The sequence below is a fragment of the Homalodisca vitripennis genome, chromosome 4 (genome assembly GCF_021130785.1).
Source record: "Homalodisca vitripennis isolate AUS2020 chromosome 4, UT_GWSS_2.1, whole genome shotgun sequence".
Lineage (NCBI taxonomy): Eukaryota > Metazoa > Arthropoda > Insecta > Hemiptera > Cicadellidae > Homalodisca > Homalodisca vitripennis.
Genome location: NC_060210.1, coordinates 132,485,250 through 132,506,366, shown reverse-complemented (window position 1 = coordinate 132,506,366; position 21,117 = coordinate 132,485,250). Strand labels below are relative to the sequence as shown.

General features: G+C 31.4%; 1 protein-coding gene across 3 annotated transcripts in view; it reads left to right on the top strand.

Moving 5' to 3' along the window:
- Positions 1–21,117, top strand: part of LOC124360185 (high affinity cGMP-specific 3',5'-cyclic phosphodiesterase 9A) — a 641,497-nt gene that overhangs the window by 443,323 nt on the left and 177,057 nt on the right. For 2 of the 3 annotated variants that reach the window (XM_046813574.1, XM_046813571.1), the window contains exon 7: positions 9,597–9,634. The gene's annotated coding sequence lies outside the window, so the exon portion shown is untranslated. Of the gene's footprint in view, positions 1–9,306; positions 9,511–9,596; positions 9,635–21,117 lie in introns of those variants that run through there. The other variant, XM_046813572.1, reaches the window with a different exon arrangement.

Here is a 21,117-nt window from a genome sequence, read left to right as displayed (position 1 = left end):
AAAGTGAAATAAGTAATAAACAATGAAAAGGTAAAATTAATATAAGTGTCTCGTAAATGTCTGCATTATATCCGAGAATACATCGTAGAATAAATATTGCGCTGAAAAAAGAGACCGAAACTCTGAAAGTTCTGAACAAACAACTGTTTAGAACCTACAGAATGTCAAGTTTCTTAAGAGTCTCCAAGAGTCCGATCAGACTCCTATTTCCGTTAAACTCTCAATCGTTTATATCTATTTATACCTCTTTTTGGAATCTTATAATACTGTGTATACGTATTGGTTTCATTACTATGATTCTAACTTTAATCTTTAATAGATTCTAAGTAGTATAAATAATTATCCTCATGCCAAAGAAGAAAGTATAATTTGTACGTGTTGTCTATTAAATGATATTACTCAACCCAGTTTCTCATTCAGTAAATTATGTATACGATATAACTGTTTAACAAGCTGAAAGTTTCAAAGTAAACAAATAATAAGAAATATATTGTTTTATTATGTATACTGTTTTATAGAAATCTAATGGTGTCTGTCTGGGTGTTCATGAGGTGTTACTCAATCACCTGAAAACTACTAAACTGATTAAACTGAAGTTTTACATTATTATTTTTCGTTCTCTGATTAACATATAGATCTATTCTTATTTCAAAATTCCATCGTACTGGCTAAGCCTCACTGGTCTCATCTTTGTCTCTAAAGTTGAATTACAGTAAAGTAATATTATTAATTGAAAGAGCCTGTTAAATGTGATCAACTGTTCTGTATAAATGTTGTTTCATTACAGCACAACCACATGTTTCATTAATTTAACCTCTATTTTCAATTTGTTTACATTGTAGTCCTGAAAGCATAGAGCAAGATTGATGGTTATAAAACTTCTTTCTTTTAAATATATATATATATATATATATATATATATATATATTATATATTTATATATATATATATATATATATATATATTATATATTTAAAATGTATATAATTAAAATGTATGTAAATAAAATATATAGTATATATATATATATATATATATATATATATATATATATACATTGAATCACAAAAATCAAAAATCCCGGCGGAGCAAGTACTTTTTGTGATTCAATGTTTATTGAAATTAAATAAGGCTATTGCCATTTATACAGTTTAATTATATATATATATATAATTTCAATAAACATTGAATCACAAAAAGTATTTGCTCCGCCGGGAGTCGAACCCGGATCTCTCACTTGCCGGATGAATATGCTACCATTACACCAAAGAGCCCTTACTTTTTACGATTCAATTATTTTGTATTTGGCCGTATCTGTCACATATACGTTAAAATAAGCAAACTAACATATTACCGGAAGACCAAATATCTGTCAAACGACTTTTATTTACATTAAATTGTATAAATAGCAATAGCCTTTACATTTAAACTTACGAAATTGCGTGCGAATACGCAGGTAACTGCTAGAACATAAATTTCTCATTTGTTTTATATATAACATATAATGCATGTATGTATATAAAAATATAGAATGCGTTCTTCTCACCATAACAACTTTAAACCAAAACATTATTTACTTATTCATTGCCAATTCCAAACAAAAGTATTTCTTTCTGATAGCAACTACAGAAACAAATTATTTATTTATTAAAACAATTACACAAAGTGTCTTCATATGACAATATTCATTTCGAGTCTTTAAACCAGAAACTCGAGTTATTTCGTTTTAAAATGAACAGGTAGTTCAAAATATCTAATAAATATCATTATCTATAATACGCAGATTAAGGAAGAAGAATGTTTCAGCAAACCTTGATTAGTAAAAAGCTATTTTTAAGCTTAAGATTATTATTTCAGACGTTGGAGACGACCCCCATGAATTAGCTATGTGGCAACTTTGAATCACATTAGCTGCAGTCTGTGACACATTTGTCGGAAATGTGACGACATAAATCTAAAATTTTAGTCTATATATGACTCATATTGAACTCACTTTTAGTTCTTTGTCAAAGGCTATTATTGCAAGGTCAACGCTACAAAAATAGTACACAACGTTTCGAGGATTGGAATCTATCCTCTTCTTCAAGCGTGATGTAACCTTAAAACTTAAGATTAACCATACAAGTTTCAAAAATAAGTCTTTATTACCAACGGAAAACCTATTTTTAGCAGGTTTATCACAACATTTCATAAGTATTTTTGTATAGTACTATTTTTGTTACATTAACGATATTTTATCAAAGATGTTGGTTCTGAAAACAAAAACCGAACTCAATCAAACAAACTAAACAAAGTAGTAAGTCGAAAGCTGTTTGTGGCTGACTTGAAGAAGTTTTCTAAGTCGGATTACTTTAATCCAGGGATGACTTTACAAAATCTATAATTGAATTAGAAATGCTGCCAAAATGAGTGTTTTTTATACACCGTGTTTGTTTCACAGAGACAATTAAATTGATATCTGATATGACCTGTGCTCATACACCAAACAAAGTCTTTCTATTCCTTGTACGTTTCTTTTCCCATCAATACACAAGCTTCTCTGTAGTATATATATATATATATATATATATATATATATATACTTATACATATATATACTTTGAAGATCTTCAGTGCTCATCCGCGTTGGATAGGTATAACATTTTACAACATTAAAAAATATATTACCTTATAACATTTAATTCGTTTCATATGTCAGATTGTATCCCTTAATTATGTTTGGATATCACACAACTTGGCACAATCTCCGTTTTTCCTCAAAAGTTTCCAACACAAAAATCCTTTATATGACTTTCATTCTTGTTGGAGTTTGTTAAAAGCTGTATGATCACATGATAAATATTTTTCAATTTTCAGTTGTCTCTACCAAATGCAATTTGGTTCATTCCAGCTGTGTGCTTACCTGATATATCAATAACTTAGAGTACAGAGCACAATAACAGCACAAATAACAACATCAATGGACTTGACCAAACTCAAATAAAAAAGACAACTGCCAAGCAAGAAGACTCATGGATTTAAAAATATGTAATACTGACTACATAGTTTGTTAAAACTATAACTATCCACTAACATTTTATAAACATTAAACATGGAAATATCACACTTCTTTACACAGCCCTTATGGTCTCACTTTGCACCAAATTAAAAAAACCATATGCCCAACATTTTATTTGTGAGACCCAAAAAATTCCGAAACCGTTCACTTTAAGACGAAACTCATGTAATTTTATTGCCAATTCCTCCAGGGTAGTTCAAAACTTTCATTTGCTAAATCAAAGTAAAGAGAAAAGGGAATGTTTGCCATACATGAAGAATATGAACACTCATTGACAGATATACGGAGTTTATTTTATTTATTTAAAATAAAACCATTTGATTCTTTTCAACTCATTTACTTTCGTGATGGCCCAAGGTGGACGATAGTGCTCTCGTCCCTGCAATACCAGGTAGTAATGTCGTGGATAACACACTCGTAAGGCTTGCAGCACTCCTGCCTTGTGACTACTGTGTTGTCTAGATTCGAATACATCTTACACTGCAAAGTACAAAATAATAATCAGGTACTTTTAGAAGAGAATAAGGTGTGTATAGAGAGGAAAGAAGGTAGCGAAAACTATCTGTTCAACTAGATAAAAGTACGATATGTCGTGTCTTTGGACATAGTAGTACTCTAATAAAATTAAGAACAGTCCGTTTTTTTACAGATAAGATATCGAACGACATGGGTGGCCATCGTGATCTATCATAAGGGCCTACTTTCTACCTATATATGAAAATTAAAGCAGATAAGACATGAAATGATGATTAATGGACTAGTATGATTAGTCATTTTGTTATTTTTAGGATTAGACTTCCCGTTCCCATCATAGTTACCCGTAAGACCAATGTAAAAATATTCACTAACGCTCACCGTCATTGAAGTCAGTGTTCCTCATACATTAATAAAGCTTAATGCACAATTTCAAGTTTATATGTCAGTTCGTTTTCGAGATATCGTGCGCACAGACAGAGAAATAGATAGGCAAAAATTTATATTTGTCCATTCCCATGACTGATACACTTCGCTAGAGCTCAGCCAATTTTATATGGCAGTCTTTTGTTCTGTAAACTGCGCATGTCTCCATGAAAACTACAAGCCAAGAAAACAATTATATGTGGTATTTATGCCTCATCCTGTATAAATACTTGTGGAGTAATCAGATAAAATGTGTTTTCTATATAGACTGACATTCAATTTACACTATGCTATTTTTTATACGATTTACTTTTGATTATTTGTGTATAAACCTGTTAGACTGATAAAATTTACAATTGAATTCCTTTTGCTGTAGAAAATACAGCTTCTAAACTCATCTTATAGTGATAAACTAAATGATGGTACTAGTTAGTTGATACTGGTATTTAACTACTACTAGCTCTTGTGCATAAAATAAATAACAAAGGTGAATTTAAAAATTATATAAATGGTCTTACCAGTCCATTTAAGGGAGCACAATCTCCACGCACTCCCTTAGCCCATAAAGAAAGGCCTGTTAGAAAAAGTAAGAAATAAATAGTTGGCTGGACGAAACATATTTTCGGAATCATTATTACTTGGTAAAAGAGTAACGTGAATATGAAAAACTATATTTTTATATACAGGGTATTATATTTTTATACTTTGGTATTATCAGTCAATACCCCTAATTAACTTTAATTGAAATTTCTATTCAATGCATACTACGTACTATTTGCTATATTTAATACATTAATGGGACAAATTATTAATATTATTGATACAATTACTCGTAAACGTCCTTTGTTTGCTTGGATACAACTGAACATAAATGTGCTGCACGTTTTTATGTATGCGTGTCCTATTCTGTTAAGAAGATAAGAGATGTAAAATAATAACACTTGGTTACTCTAGCTTACAATTTAATGAAGCATTGTAGTTCATGTTGAAGTGCATCATTGACAAATTATATAAAGGGCTCTAATTACTATTTTTATTAATCAAAGGGGCACACAATAAGCTCAGGTTGACGTGTGAGGATCTATGAATCCACCCCAATACCCTAAAGCAAAAAAAAAAAAAAAGTCTGATATATTTAGTAGGGGTAGGTTTAAAAACAAAAAAAATTATACACACGATTATGAATTTCTCTACATATTGAATGAAATTGGCCCACCCTATGGTACGAGTTCGGTGTGGATAGTGAAAGTCTATCACGTGAATGTCTGGATAAACATTCAGCAATCAATTTGACACATGATTCCAACTTTTTATAATCTAATACTCTCTTCATTGTTAAAGTTTTAATTTTAAATTGTTATGATTTTCTTAATAGCCTTGGACAATTGTATGGAATTTTTGATTCGATGTGTGTAATTCAAATTATATTCCAAGTTTGGATTTATAAATGTGCTTTGGTATGTCCGTATCCTGAAGTCTTGTAGTACTCCTGTATTCATTACTGAGGTGGATACTAGCCTGTTTTCTTTGGACTAGATTGCTTTATTACGAGCTTGGCTCAGGGTTCAGCTGCTGATGAATAAAAGCTGCGATTTCTGTTTGTCTCTATTATACGGTAAGGTACAAAAGAGTTGTCCTAGAGGGTTGTAATTCGGTAGGAAACTCTGTCTCTACTAGCTTTACATCGTTATTAAAAATGGTAAAGATTGGTCCATTACGCGTACTGATATATGTTTTTTCTTTCTCAATGAAGTGACTTTTAGTTACATTGATGATATGGGTAACTATGTTGGCAACGAGAAAAACACAGATGAAACAAATTAATAAACAAACTATACTGTAAATGATAATTAAATAACACGTTTCAGTAGTGTAACAACGTATTTGATAAAGTTACTTTGTTGGATTAATTGGTTTTATACAAAGCTTATAAATGTTAGATGAACTTGCAATAATATTGTTATGGGACGTTACATCGTTTTTTTGTGATTTTGTGTTGACTGGAATTACTGGTCAAAAATGGGATGGACGAAACATGGTTCTCATGTTAAAATGTTTCTATTGACTCATTTTATTGTTTTTTAAGTACAAATATAATTTAATTTTGCTGAGACGTATTAATACTTTTTGCCACCTGAACATCAACAAATCTTTGGATGTTCTATACATTTATCCAAAATCTACGTTTGTGCCCCTAAAAAGTGTTTAATCATATATTTAAAATTTTCTGATCATCGTGAAGAGGGTTAGCGCACTCTCTCCTAGCAATTGAAAACGAAACCAAATTTCTGTCTTTCCGTGTGACCATGTGTATAAATATCTTTATAATTAATTGACTTAAGAGTGTTGACATTTGGAGTTATTGTTCACCTATAATACAACCTATGTATATGTAAATATAAATTGTAAATATCGAACCAAGGGTGTAAATATCGATACTTAACTGCCTAGGTGTTGTCCACTGTGGGGCGAGTACGAAGCCTCCACCGCTTATCCGGTCTGGCTTGCGTTTAACCTTGTTAATAAAATGTCTTAGTATTAATATCCTCCATATTTTATTAGCTTTGAAGACGGATTAAAAATTTAAGTTTTGATAAGGAACTTTATTAACTGATAAGTTTAACTAATAAAGGACACGAAAAAATCTAAGAGGCCACAAAGAAATACCCCGCTAATATTTTTTTTATACCCCCTAGGAAGTCTTTATGCTCATTTTAATCGGCGCTGTTATCTTGAATTTTTTAAGTGCGCTTTTTTATTTTAAACTACAGAAATAACTTTTGGATACAACAAGTAATTGGGAGAAACAATGACATTACAATTTACATTAGTATGATTATACTATAAAATATGTTATTTACAGCTTCACTATACTGCCCTGCTAAGCACAGAGGGGGTAACTGACATTTTTTTTGCGAAATTGAGTTAATAATGTTTTGTAAATCTACACAATATTTGGAATGTAATACTAAGGTATTTTAGCCGTAATTAAATGAAAACATTTAAAACTGCCTATTTTAAATGTCGTAAGTACACTTTTCAGAGGAAATACTAAGCAAAATGGTGTGTAACTGACATTTACTAAGTTATTTGTGGGTAAGGGATGCAGATACGGCTTTTAGGCTTAGTCATTTTTCACTTACGGCTAAACTCGCTTAGCAATCAATCACTTACCACTGTTTTTGCTTAGTTTTTGCCATTACTCTTTGTAGTTACTACCATAACAAACCAGGAGCAGAATGCAACTGCGCACAAGCTGGTTGTTAATTCAGTTGCTTTTTTAGTTGTCTTAGGCTGTCGTGAAATTGCTACAAAATGCCTGTAATAGTAATAAGTCTAATGAAATAGTAACTTTGCCCCATAGCCCTAAAGCTAAACCTACAAAAACTGCAGTTGCTATCAGGATGTATTAGTAATGGTCGGCCTACTTTAAATGAAACTTTGAAGACTACTGCAACTGAACCACTTGTAAATGGTTCACATTTATGTTTTACCTAGCTATGAAAATGTACCGATATTATTAGTTCAAAACAATGAAACTCTGTATATATAACCTAGAAGATGATGGAACCTTACTACAGTTGGTCTACGAAGACATAGGTTTAAATTCACTTGAGGCAGATTTAAACAGTGATGTTCAATGTGATAATGTTCTATTCAATAACAACATAATAGGCTTAGATTGCGAAACTAATCCTAGTCTGATAACCAGTAAAGAACTAGACCATATGGACGTAGATGAAGCCAAAGTAGGCCTAACACAGAACAGTAACAGTAATCAACCTGAAACCTGAGAAAGGCTTATTGTATCTAATGAAGAAGTGGTAATTTTTGAAGCAGGCCAAGCTCATAACAGTGTTGATATGCTTATTTTCCCCAATGCAAACTTTAAGTGATCGAACTAAAACTGATAGTCTAAGGAAAAGAAAAAAATTCTTGTTTGCACCCGCTGAGAAAGGTTTGAAGAAAGGTTTAGTAAAGAGTAATCATTCTATCAAAGATGCTTGTTCAGAAAAATGTAAGCTAAAGTGTATTGAAAATATACCTAAAGAAAAGGCGAATTGAAATAAATGACCAATTTTGGGACATTGAACCTCATGAACAAAAGTGCTTCGTTATGGGATTGTAATAGAAAAAACAGAAGTTAACCGCAAAACAACAATTGGGGAGTCCCGACGTAGTGGTACAAACCATTATTTTCTTCATTCAATCCGGGTTTGTAAAACATTTTTTCTGACAACCCTGGGTTACACCAAAAAATAACGACAAGATCTTGCAAACAGTCCTGCCGTAGTAGTATAAGTAAGAGTATTACTTCGAAAACAGATAAAAGAAAAGACGAATTGCTCACAACAGAGCTGATCATTCAGTTATAAGAACTCATATAGAATCCTTCGAGCCTACCATAGCTCACTACAGACGCGAACATGCTCCCAACAGGAAGTATCTACCCAGTGATCTGACAATTAATGTGATGCATCAAGACTTCATGGAAAAACATCCAAATATGAAGTGTTCATATGAGCTCTACCGGTCTGAACTTTCTAAAATGCATATATCGTTTGTGAAACTGGGCCATGAGGAGTGCGAACAATGTGAGCCACTTTAATATTCATCCACACAAAAAAGATGACTTTAAAAGAAGATTGTGAAGAACGCTGGTTTTTATGAATTATATTTGAAAAAATCCACAACAAATGTATCACAACATTAACAAATCAAATTTGTGAATGCATTGGCATCATACTGTTGCTCTTGTCATAATAGTAGGCCTAGAAAACATGAAATAGACAATCTTTTAAATAAAGTGTTCTATAAAAAATATCTTATTGAAATGGCATCTGAATTTAATTGAGTTACTTGTAATTATTAACTGAGCATTAAAATAGTTATATTACTAAGCGCATTGGTTGTAACAGGAGTATCCTTGGCTATTTTTAGCCGTACCTGTGTTACTTACCCCAAAAGTAGCTTAACATATTACAGTTACCACCAATAAGCTTAGTAAATCAGTGAGAAAAAAAATTTAAAAACAGCCGTAACTGCTGCCAATTAAAAAAAAATAAACATAAAATTTAAGGGTTAAAAACAGTTTTTACAAGAAAGGAAAAAATAATAAAACAATTGACAACAACTTGCGATACCTCAATCGTAAAGACACTCACAATGGCAGAGGGTCAAACTTAAAAACCAATTTTCCAGACTTTGTTGATTTGGCACTTACCCCCTCTGTGCTTAGCAGGGCAGTATACACAAATAAAATAAGTTACTATAATTTAATGTTAAAATAATTGTAATGTTTCTTTTTCATTGGGAACCCTGACAAAATCACATGTTTTAACAATAACCAAAACATCAATTTGTTTCTCAGAAATAAAACTAAGTTAATTTGAGTTTAGCTCTGAATAACTCGATTTAGTTACTTGTGTGTTTTGTGAGTTATATTCTGTATTGTCCAACTTCAAAGATGAAAATGTACTTTGGGAGAAAGAGATTTAGTTTGAAACCTGTTATTATGTTTCTGTCGTATTTTTAACTTGTAAGAAAGTAAGGTACGTAACCTAATTTGACATCCTATTGTACTCTACATTAAGTAGCATATATTTATTTAGAAATGACAAAAAGCTCTTTGTTTCAGGATCTCTTGATGTCTGAAATCCGTGTAATCATTTAAAGGTAAGTCATTTTATGACTTTTGTCAAAACGATTTGGAACAATTCACATACCATGGTTACAATTTTTTATATTAGCTTTTTCACAGCCTATTTTTATAGAGGTATGAGAATATTTATACTCATAAACAGAAATACAGAATATATTTTACTTAAAACAAAACAATGTTATTCTTTCATCTCCTTTCCTGTGCGGTCAAAGGTGGACAAGAGTGCTCTCGTCCCTGCAATACCAGGTTGTAATGTCGTGGATAACACATTGATAAGGCTTGCAGCATTCGTTTAGCTTGTAGTTCATCTTTTCATATCTCCTACACTGCAACATTCAATACAAATAATCACACAACTTGGCCATGGTGTTTATGAATGTTCATTTTAGCTCTAGTTCACCTTCGTCGTAATTTAGCGTCTGAAATCTGATGCTGTTCAGACTTGACTCCTGGAATTTGGAGACACGTTCATCTAAAGAGATGGAAAAAAGGCAACGATGGATAAGCTCAATTTCGACATCAGAGACACTAAAGATATAGTGTTATCTAGGTGAATTGGTATTCTCGTTGTCTCATCATGTGCACAATTGTGTGCATTACGATGTTTCTCACATAAGCTATAAGTACAGTGGAGCAACTGGGTTTTCTAAACACAACGTTACGATGTTTCTCACACAAGCTATAAGTACAGTGGAGCAACTGGGTTTTCTAAACACAACGTTACGATGTTTCTCACACAAGCTATAAGTACAGTGGAGCAACTGGGTTTTCTAAACACAACGTTACGATGTTTCTCACACAAGCTATAAGTACAGTGGAGCAACTGGGTTTTCTAAACACAACGTTACGATGTTTCTCACACAAGCTATAAGTACAGTGGAGCAACTGGGTTTTCTAAACACAACGTTACGATGTTTCTCACACAAGCTATAAGTACAGTGGAGCAACTGGGTTTTCTAAACACAACGTTACGATGTTTCTCACACAAGCTATAAGTACAGTGGAGCAACTGGGTTTTCTAAACACAACGTTACGATGTTTCTCACACAAGCTATAAGTACAGTGGAGCAACTGGGTTTTCTAAACACAACGTTACGATGTTTCTCACACAAGCTATAAGTACAGTGGAGCAACTGGGTTTTCTAAACACAACGTTACGATGTTTCTCACACAAGCTATAAGTACAGTGGAGCAACTGGGTTTTCTAAACACAACGTTACGATGTTTCTCACACAAGCTATAAGTACAGTGGAGCAACTGGGTTTTCTAAACACAACGTAGCCATAGTTGGAAGGGTTGGTTTAATATTAAATTACTTTTTTGATCTCTTGGTCCTAGATTCCAGGAGTCAAGTCTGTAACAGCAGAAGATTTCAGTTTATACATTAAGAAGATAAAATAAAAATAATCAGATATTGTTATTAGCGTATAAGGCCAGTTTTATATATAGAGAGGAAAGAAAGTCGAGATAAAGTATATATGTTGTGTTAGATAAAATCACGATCCTTGAAGACACCAGCACTCACATTAAGAACATTTTATTTGGTTTATAGATAACTAGCTGTTACCCACGGCTTCGCACGCAAATCTTAAGAACCGAAGTCCTGATATTACTTAGTAAAAGCAATTATGCGCAATTGGCTGCGGGTAACAGCTAGTTCGTCAATAAATTCGTAGTATTTTATAACGAAAACTCTTCATTTTCAATAAAATACCAATTACAACCAAATACCCACGGCTTCGCACACGATTTCCTACAGAAAAATTGGGACATAGGAGGCATATTTCTTTTGAATTTCGTTATTACCCTTCTGAGATAGATGATAGTCACTGAAAGATACTCCAAGCTCATGATGTATTTAAGATTTAAATTTTAAAACAGTCTAAATATGCACCTGTGAAATAACTGGAATTTTTCTCCAATGTTCTATGATTTTTGTATACAATTGAACTATATTAGACCATCGTGGACAGGAGTCAAAAAGTCGGAATTTATTAGCGCACATACAATGTAATAAATGAAGGCGCTCAATGTAATTTTGAAACGAAAATAGGTATATTTTAGGTACACATTATTACAGTCTAATGATTATGAGCTTCAGATGTTAAGCGAAATTGCATATGGTTTTTATTTTAGGCTTTGCGCGTGTATCACGTCTGGATCAAATTAGTTATATCTCCGATTCCATGATTGAGCTTGCTTTGTTGTCTCGATTGAGAGAATATGTACACACGGAGTTTTGAGAACCATACTTCTGTCAAAAAAAACAATTAAGGTTGGTTTTATAACATTCTTTATATTGTAGCCAAAGATGTAATTTAGTAAGATAGTAATTTTGATATCTGCATTGCTCTTCTGATCAAGCACGAGCATGGTTTATATTAGAAAAATAAATATTGCAGTTAAAGGTGAATTTTTACGTCAAATTTGAATTGTATTATCTGGATAGTAAAGTCTATGTTTAACAGTGATTGCAGAAACAGTTGAAACAAAATTTGCTGTTTCTCTTAAGCTTACTCTATGCTTTCAAACTATAAGTGTAAGGAAATTTAAAATAGTAATTAAATGATATAAACATAATATATTTCTTTTGTCGCATTATATATGTTTACAAAGAACAGCTGATTAAATTTGAAAAGGCTCTTTCACTTAATAACATATGTTTGCTGCAATGCATTTCTTACGGATATTTCTGTAACTTTTAGAGACCAGTGGGGCGGAATCCTGAATCGGGAACGGGATAAAAAGTATCCTATGTCCTTCTCCCAGTTCTTAGCTACCTCCCTACCAATTTTCAGCCAAATCGGATCAGCCGTTCTTGACTTATAAATAGTGTAACTAACACGACTTTCTTTTATATATATATATATATATATATAGATTTAATATATGACATTACAAAGAAACAGGGGTTTTCCATACATTTGCCATCGTTCAGTGATACAGTACAATCAGTAGCACTAAGTTTCGAGATCTGCAATCTCATTTCTTCATTAGGTAAACACCTAAACTAATCTATGACTAAAATCTAGCTTAAAGTAAACAAAACATATCAGAGCATTGTGACACGCATGGGTCAGGAACCATAATAGTCATATTATGTGTGATTCCATGCACACTAACTCTAAAGCAAGCACTTAATTAAAACCACAGTCTACAGATCACAATAGTCCTGCACTCACCCGCCAACTAAATAGAACTGCTTCTGAATAAAATCAATTGAAGTTTGTTTGGTTTAAATGAAGAAATTACTTTATATTATAACATTTTTTACACGTTAAACTGGTAAAAACTTGCAAATTGAATTGCTTTTGCCGTAGAAATGACAGTATTTAAACTCGTTTTGTGGTGAAAACTAAATTATACTACTTGTTGTCTTTAACTACTGCCTAAAAATAATTTTAGCTGATGTTCAATAAATAAATAGCAGATCAATTGAAAAGTTCTAGAAACGGTCTTACCAGTCCATTCAAGGGAGCACAATAACCGCGCACGCTCTTTGCCCATAACGAAAGTACTGTTAGAAAAAGTAAGAAGTAAATAGTGGGTACAACGAAACATATGTTCGGAATCATTACGATTGAATAAAATAATAATGTCTCTATCAGTGAATACTCAATTAACTTTAATTGAAATTTGATTCGATAGATACTACGTACTATTCGCTATAGTTGTTACATTACTGGAACAAATTATTAAAATTAATGAGCCTATTACTCGCAAAAGTGCTTTATTTGCTTAGATACTGTTGAAGATAAATGTTCTGTGCTTTTTTATGTATCCGTGAACTATTCTGATATCACAGATATAACATAATAACATTTTATAGTCACTTTAGCTTACAATTTTCATGAGGTAATGTATTTATGGAAATGCGTTATTGACGAATGACATAAAGGACTTTAATTACTATTATTTTTCATGGTCTCAGATTTTTAGTGTAGTCTTTAAAATACAAACCAAGGAGAAAATTTCACACACTATTTTGAATTCCTTAATAGGTTCGATTTAATATCGTGGATCTATCTCGTGCCAGTGTGGCTCAACCAATCAACAATCAATATAATCTTCCTTATCACATGACACCAATTTTTTAGGATAGACTGTAAAATATGTTATTAACTTTTTCACTATACACAAATGAAATAAGTTATTATACAATTAAATATTACAATAGTTTTAGTATTTAATGTTTCTCTTTTTTTGGGAACACGGACAAAATCACATGTTTTAACAATAACCAAAACATCAATTTGTTTCTCAGAAAAAAGTCCAAGTTGAGTTGCGTTTTAGCTCTGAATAACGCAATTGAGCTATTTGAGTTGTTTTATTTATATTCTGTGTTGCTCAGCTTTAAAGTTGAAAATTTTACTTTGTAAGAACGAGGTTTGGTTTGAAAAATGTTTTATTTGTCGCATGATTAACTTGTAAGAAAGTAAGGTACGTAACCTAATTTGACATCCTATTGTACTCTACATTAAGCAGCATATATTTATTTAGAAATGACAAAAAGCTCTTTGTTTCAGGATCTCTTGATGTCTGAAATCCGAGTAATCATTTATAAAGACAAGTCATTTTACGACTTTCTCTAAAACTACTTTTAGTGGTTTACGCTCGATTTTCCGAACAATGTTACCATGTTTCTTGATATTAGCTTTCTCATACTCTATTTTTAAAGAGAAGCCAATCCCCTTTTAAACGTTATTATGCCCATGCTCATAGGCTACAGGGCTCTGTGCCAGAATCTTATCAAATAGAATAAGGCTGATGAAAACTGCTGTTGTTATAGACAGGATTTGAAACTGCGCTTTCTCGAATTAAGTACCAGGTAATATGTACTTTAAGGAATATTTATGTACAATGTTTATATAGACAAATATTCCCAATCATTTCTCTCCATAAGTAAAGTTTTATTAATTTTTAATTATCTACACAATATTTATTTGTAATTTAGTAGCATAAACTCAATTAATTGAAGTCTAATATTATAGGTAGTGAACTCACTCTCCTTAAAACGAGAGGGTTTCTTTAACTTGCTTCAATAGAGTAAACTAAGAGAAGTTATTTAGTGTTTATGCTAACATTATGTCACAAACTATTCAGTATGTATGCAGCTTAAGGAAATGAAATTGGATTTACCTGATCATCAATGAAATGGTTCTATGTATATAAAAATTTATATAAAATGTCCAGACTGACTGACTGATAAAGTTTAGAGACATGAAAGGCGCCCTAAGGAAGTAATTTTCTCCCCGACCTCAAGGCTTCGCCTCACTGGCCTCTGAAGTTGGCAAAATACCCGTAAGAAATCCATTGCAGCAAACATAGTACGTTATTAATGGAAGAGCACGTATACATGTAATAAACTGTTCTTTGAAAACATTATGATGTGACGACACAATCATATGTTCGTTTAATTTAAATACCATTTTCTTTATAGTACGGGAGCTAGCAACGTTTCTAAAAACAAGAATTTCAGGTCAGCTGAAAGACAGTATATCAAAATTTCAGCTGACCTGAAATTCTCTCTCGAAAACGTTGCTAGCTCCTGTACTATTACATTATATATAGTCTTGAACGAATAGAGTATGCTTGAAAATATAAAACACTTTTTATTTCAACCTTTTCTGTAACCCTCAAAAGTGAGCACAGAGTTTTTCCAGTTCAAAAATTCTAATAAAAATATATCTTTAACTGTAAATTTGAGCAACTATTACAAATGCAGTGCTTTATTAGTTGTGTAATACATATATCTACGACCAAGTTACTGTCAGATTTAAAGACTGTCATAAACTTATCATAGTTTCTTTTACAAAATTAGGCTACTCAGACCTGTTTTTGTATATACTTTCTCGATCGTAGTAAAAAATCAAACTAATCTACAGCACCAGAAATATTTTAAACTGGAAGCAATTACTCGTATTTAAAACTTCCATATACCCAGTGAACCCAATTTATCTACATACAGTTTATAATTTACATATGTCGTGATGTTTATATTCTGCCATTCAGCGCAACGTTACTTTTAAATTTACATTTTTTTATTTTAATGTTTGTGCGCTAATTTACCCCCTATATATTAATTAACTTTAGACCATTGTCTGCAGACTTTGGACCTGGGTTAGATATAATGTATGTTATCATTACACTTTGTATCAGTAATGTAAATGAAATCTCCAGCTTCCGTTTTATAGATCCTCGCAGGCTAAATTTAAATCATACGAAATCATTAATGAAACATTGTTTTGCTTCCTCAAGTATGTTAAAAACAACATATTGGAGATGATGAATTAAAATAATCTACAACAATGGTTAGCAATATGAATTGCATAATTTGTAATTATTTGTGCAATCGAAGTAGACACTGTTCGATTAAAGTCAGTTGTATGTACTTTAGACGTAAAAGTGGAACTGTCAGTTTAGTACGAAACTAGGTCAACTATTTTCCGAGGAATGCCTGAGAACGTTTTGTAGAGACTGTTTGAAACAAACGGGATTCTCGCATTAAACTTGGCTATGAAATCTAGAAAATCTCCTTTGGTATGAAACTTGCGGATTCCTTTGTGAGAGCAGTCTTTGCAGCTATCTCCTCTAATCTTACTCCATTATATTTAATTACAACATTATTAATCTAACACTTTCATTCAAAAAGATATTCCACCATGTAGACTAAAAATTTAATCATAGTTTATATATTATACTAGCTGTTTCCCGCGGCTTCGCACGCGTCTCTTAAGCTTTGCCCGTATATTTCTTTGCCTTCAAATAGTGTTTGGATATTTTAATATATACGTAACTACTGTGTTGTAATTGCAGTTTATAATGTGCAGGCGCTTTGATAACTTTTATATCTTGCAGTACAGCCTGGTGGTTAGTTACATCAATGGGCATTGCGTATAAACCTTCTACATAGAAAAATACAAATTTTCATAGTGATCGGTCCAATAGTTTCTGAGTCTATAAAGGACAAACACACAAACATTCATTTTTATATATTATGATTGCAGAAACAGTTTAAACAAAATTTGTCGTTTCTCTTAAGCTTACTCTATGCTTTAAAACTATAAGTGTAAAGAAATTTATATATAAATATATTTTTTGTCGCATTATATATGTTTACAAAGAACAGCTGATTAAAAATTTGAAAAGACTCTTTCACTTAATAACATATGTTTGCTGCAATGCATTTCTTACGGGTATTTCTGTAACCAGTGGGGCGGAATCCTGAATCGGGAAAGGGATAAAAAGTATCCTATAACCTTCTACAGATCAAGACGAACAAATTTTAAAAAAAATTAGGCGAATCCGTCCAGCCGTTTGTGAGTGATGCTGTTACACACGAACAGTTCATTTTTATATATATATAGATGTATATATTAATGTGCTATAATGCTTTGTTTGTCGTTTACAACTAAAAGAAACCTATGATACATCTGGCATTGGATGAAGAGTTATCTTCGAACACTCGGCCCTTCACAGTGATATAACATCATTATCGAACATATTCCAATATCTAACATTAAATTATTCTAAAAATGTACGTTGTATATTCACTGCCAGGTGTAAGATATTTATACATACCTTTTAGACAAGGTGTATTAGATTTGTTCTGTACTTTTAACATTCGTATATTTAATATTATTCTCTCCACTTCCTTTCTAACGTACTTATGGATTCAAAAATACTTGTATTACTGTAACTTATTTGTATTCAAAATATTTTTCTTCAAAATTCGGTGAAGGAAACAAGATTTTTCCGGACATTTGCCACCGTTCAGTGATACAGAAAATCAGTAATACTACGTATCGAGATCTGTAATCTAATCCCTTTTTCAGGCAAATGTCCAGAAAAGTCATGTTTCCTTCACAATCCTTCCAACGTCAAAAATTCAAAACTTCAAAGAAACAATATTCGGATTTAGGAAAGTAAGTCATGCAAGGATGCATTGAAAGTTATCGATAACGTTTCAGTATACACTTTTGTCAATTTCACCAGTTTTGTTGTAATTGTTTTATTAATACGAATGAAAGAAGAGAATAACTATAAACTAATTTAATTTTGATTCGATTTTAATTTGGAGTTAAACTTTTAACAGTACTTTTTTAATTTGAACACAATAATGTAAAAGTTAATAGTTTTTTTTTTTTACCTTCCCTCAACCTATTCCAACAGTATTAACCTTGCTCTAAGGTTGCGATAAAATATTAAAACAAAGACTGCTGGGCCATTGATAAGCCTAAACCGATCACTTATTCGGTTATCGACACTTACTGTTTATGGACATTTCTGTTATCAGTCTGACACGATAACCACGCAACCAACTCGATAGGTAAGACGCTGTAATTTGCTATTTACCGTTAAGTATGAGCTATAAATACTATGTATGTAGTGATGTTTCAAGGGTTAATATTGCACCATTTATTTTTAAATGATGTTATTATCACATGATTGAGCTTCGCTCATAACAGTACTGGCTTTCCTTTTAATTTTTCATAGGTTATGGTAAGTATAATCCACACCTTAAATCAAATATTGAATTATAGTTTAGAAATCAACTTTCGAAACATCTGATGAATAGATGTGAGGACAAATGGTACGTGCTTCCAACTGTAAATATTTTTAATATATTTTGTTGCTTTAAGCAGCAGTAAAATAATAGACCTAATTCAAAATTAAAATAATTTCATTCAATTCCATATTTAAAGTGCTATAAAAATTATATTTTGAGATATTACAATACACGCGTATCAAATGGAGGGGTAGCTGGGGGAAGGCGATTCGTTTTCATTTCATGTTCATGATAAAGTATCTTTATAAGTAAATGTAACATTGTATTTAAAGATGTATATTTTTAAAATGAAAATTATGGATTCCATTAGATGTAATTTTGAAACTGTCCTATTATAAAAATATCACTATATCACTAATAAATAATAAATATTACTATAAAATTGTATATAAAATTAATTAATGGTGATGAAACCTTGCTTTAGGCATATATTTACGTTTATTATAACTTCAGGAAGCATCAAAACAATATGATAAGTATTTTGTCAATTTTTTAAGAAAGAACGGTATTCTACGAAAGTACAAATTTTATGATTATACAAGTTCAAAACCACTTACACGAAAAAACTTTATATTTGGGATTTCACCAGAAAATGTAGAAGTGTAAATAATATAATTAACGTCTTACCTATTTATAGTAATACGAGATCTTAAATTATGTATTTGCTTTTATGAAATGAACTTTGTAATTCAAAAATATAAAAATGTGGACAGTAAACGAGGTTAGTATAATGCAGATAAGTGTATTTATTTTCAGAAAAAGACGGCTATGCTCGTGGTAGATATATATTGATTGCATATCTTAATTTTAGCTCCATAAGAACAATTTATATTTTGAAGACTTTTTCGGCCTTACCTGTGGTATTAAATTTATGAGATATGTCTCATTAAAAAAACACAATTTACGCATATAAAAAAAGTTTCTTAGTGTTTTGAAGTTTTTATTATTTACTCAAAAATGTAAACTCATTTTTGTATCTTCCCAATTAAAAGCTCAAAACACAAAAACTTGGCGAGACGAAATAATGAAACCCGTTATTTTTAAATTTATTCTTATCGGAAAACTCAAGGTCATTTCATTTTTCGTTCGAAAATGAACTTGGTAGTCTTGTTTTCCAAAATTAATTTTGTAAGTTTTAGAATCCTTAGTATTTATAAACCTGACCATATATATATATATATATATATATATATATGTGTGTGTATATATATATATATATATATATAAAACTTTCATAATCTGTATATCCAATTATCTTAATACTCAATATATTTATAAAACATGAATATGACCAAAAGGTACATTTTACAGTTTAAAAGTAAAAAGATTGAATACAAGAGAATGCTTTCAGATAAATGTATTAGTGCAGCCACGAGAATCGGCTGTCAAATCAACTTAGCTACTGTCTAATACAAAACGTAATTTTATTATATTTATAGTAGTTTTTTTTTCACAATAACTTCGAAAATAATAGAACCTATTTGTTGGCACGCTGAACCAAAAGCAAACCTCTAGCTTGTATATTGTTTATTTTAAACTTTAATTTGATGATTATTAAACGTACAAGTTAATTAAAATTCATCAAATAAATTTTAAAATCTTTTAATAAATCGCTAAATAAGGAAAATATATGTTTTAAGGGCTACTCGATACACAATGTAAGAAGCCTGCTGTAAGTATAAATGTCTACTTCCTGTCTAAATTATTCCCGTTGCCCCAGATGCGATTGAATTGTTGTCCAAATCAAGAAGAGAAATAAATATGCATGTTTTGGTCAGAAAAGTGTATTTCAGTAAAAATGGGTCTACTTCCGGCCATTTTAATCTACCAGTCTAAGATACATTTCCGGTCTCGTAGTAGCGTTTTCCTAGTTAATAAAATATAATTATATATACCTATACCAGAAAAGCCTTCTTCGGTAAAAGGAATCTACTTCCTGTGATCATCGTAATTTACTTCCGGCACCAGTAGTTTTCTATTTCATATGTTCATATGTGTCAGTATTGTAGGACATTAGGTTGAAGAACAAACATATAATTCTTCTATGGGTTGCAACTTCATTTCAACTACTATGAAGGTATGATATATTTGAAAATACTTTTATTTTTATTTTTAATTCATGAGGCGTGTTTGTCAAATTTCACTTTTTATGACATCGGGAAACTGTAAAACAAAAATATAGCTATTTCTGGTATTCCAACCCTATGTCAACCTCATTGCGTGGTTGATATTCATGAAAAGTGTTATGAGTCTTTTTATTTGTCTATTAAGAGAATAAGACGTGTGTTCTAGGACATAGAGGTGTTGGAAAACGAAATACAGCTTTTCTTGGGGTTGCAACCCTATTTCAATCTTCCTGATGTTTACTTTTTATGAAAATGTTTTGATTTTTCTATTTAAGTCATTAAGAAACTGTATGATAATAAGTGATGAGTGAAGTGAAGGGTTTGCCTTTTATATACAGGATGTCTCAGACCATCTGTACAATATTTATATTCTCCAAACAGACCGAGGTGCATAAATCGTTTCAACAGATACCCCCATTTTTGACCCCAAAGAATTCAGTAATATTATTTTTAACCCGGTAAAATTTCCCAAGGGGGCACTTTTTGCGGTTAGGGGTCGTTTTTGGAAAATTTTAAAATCGGAACATAAAATTAAGTGATACCTCAATGTAAAGGTCCATGTATCATGAGCATTTTGACTCCAAAAACTCAATATTATCTTTATTAGTATGTACAGAGTGTGAAAATGTGTTTTAATATAACATATTTTGGAGGGCTTTGATTTCTCAGGGTAAACTGAGATCAGAAGGTTTTATGGAAAAAGTTTAGTTCTGTGTATTAAGTACACTCTACAAATGTTTCACTATATGTATCTTCAACTCTTGCATTGCTGTCAGCTCATTATTTTCCTGGTTTCTTGTCA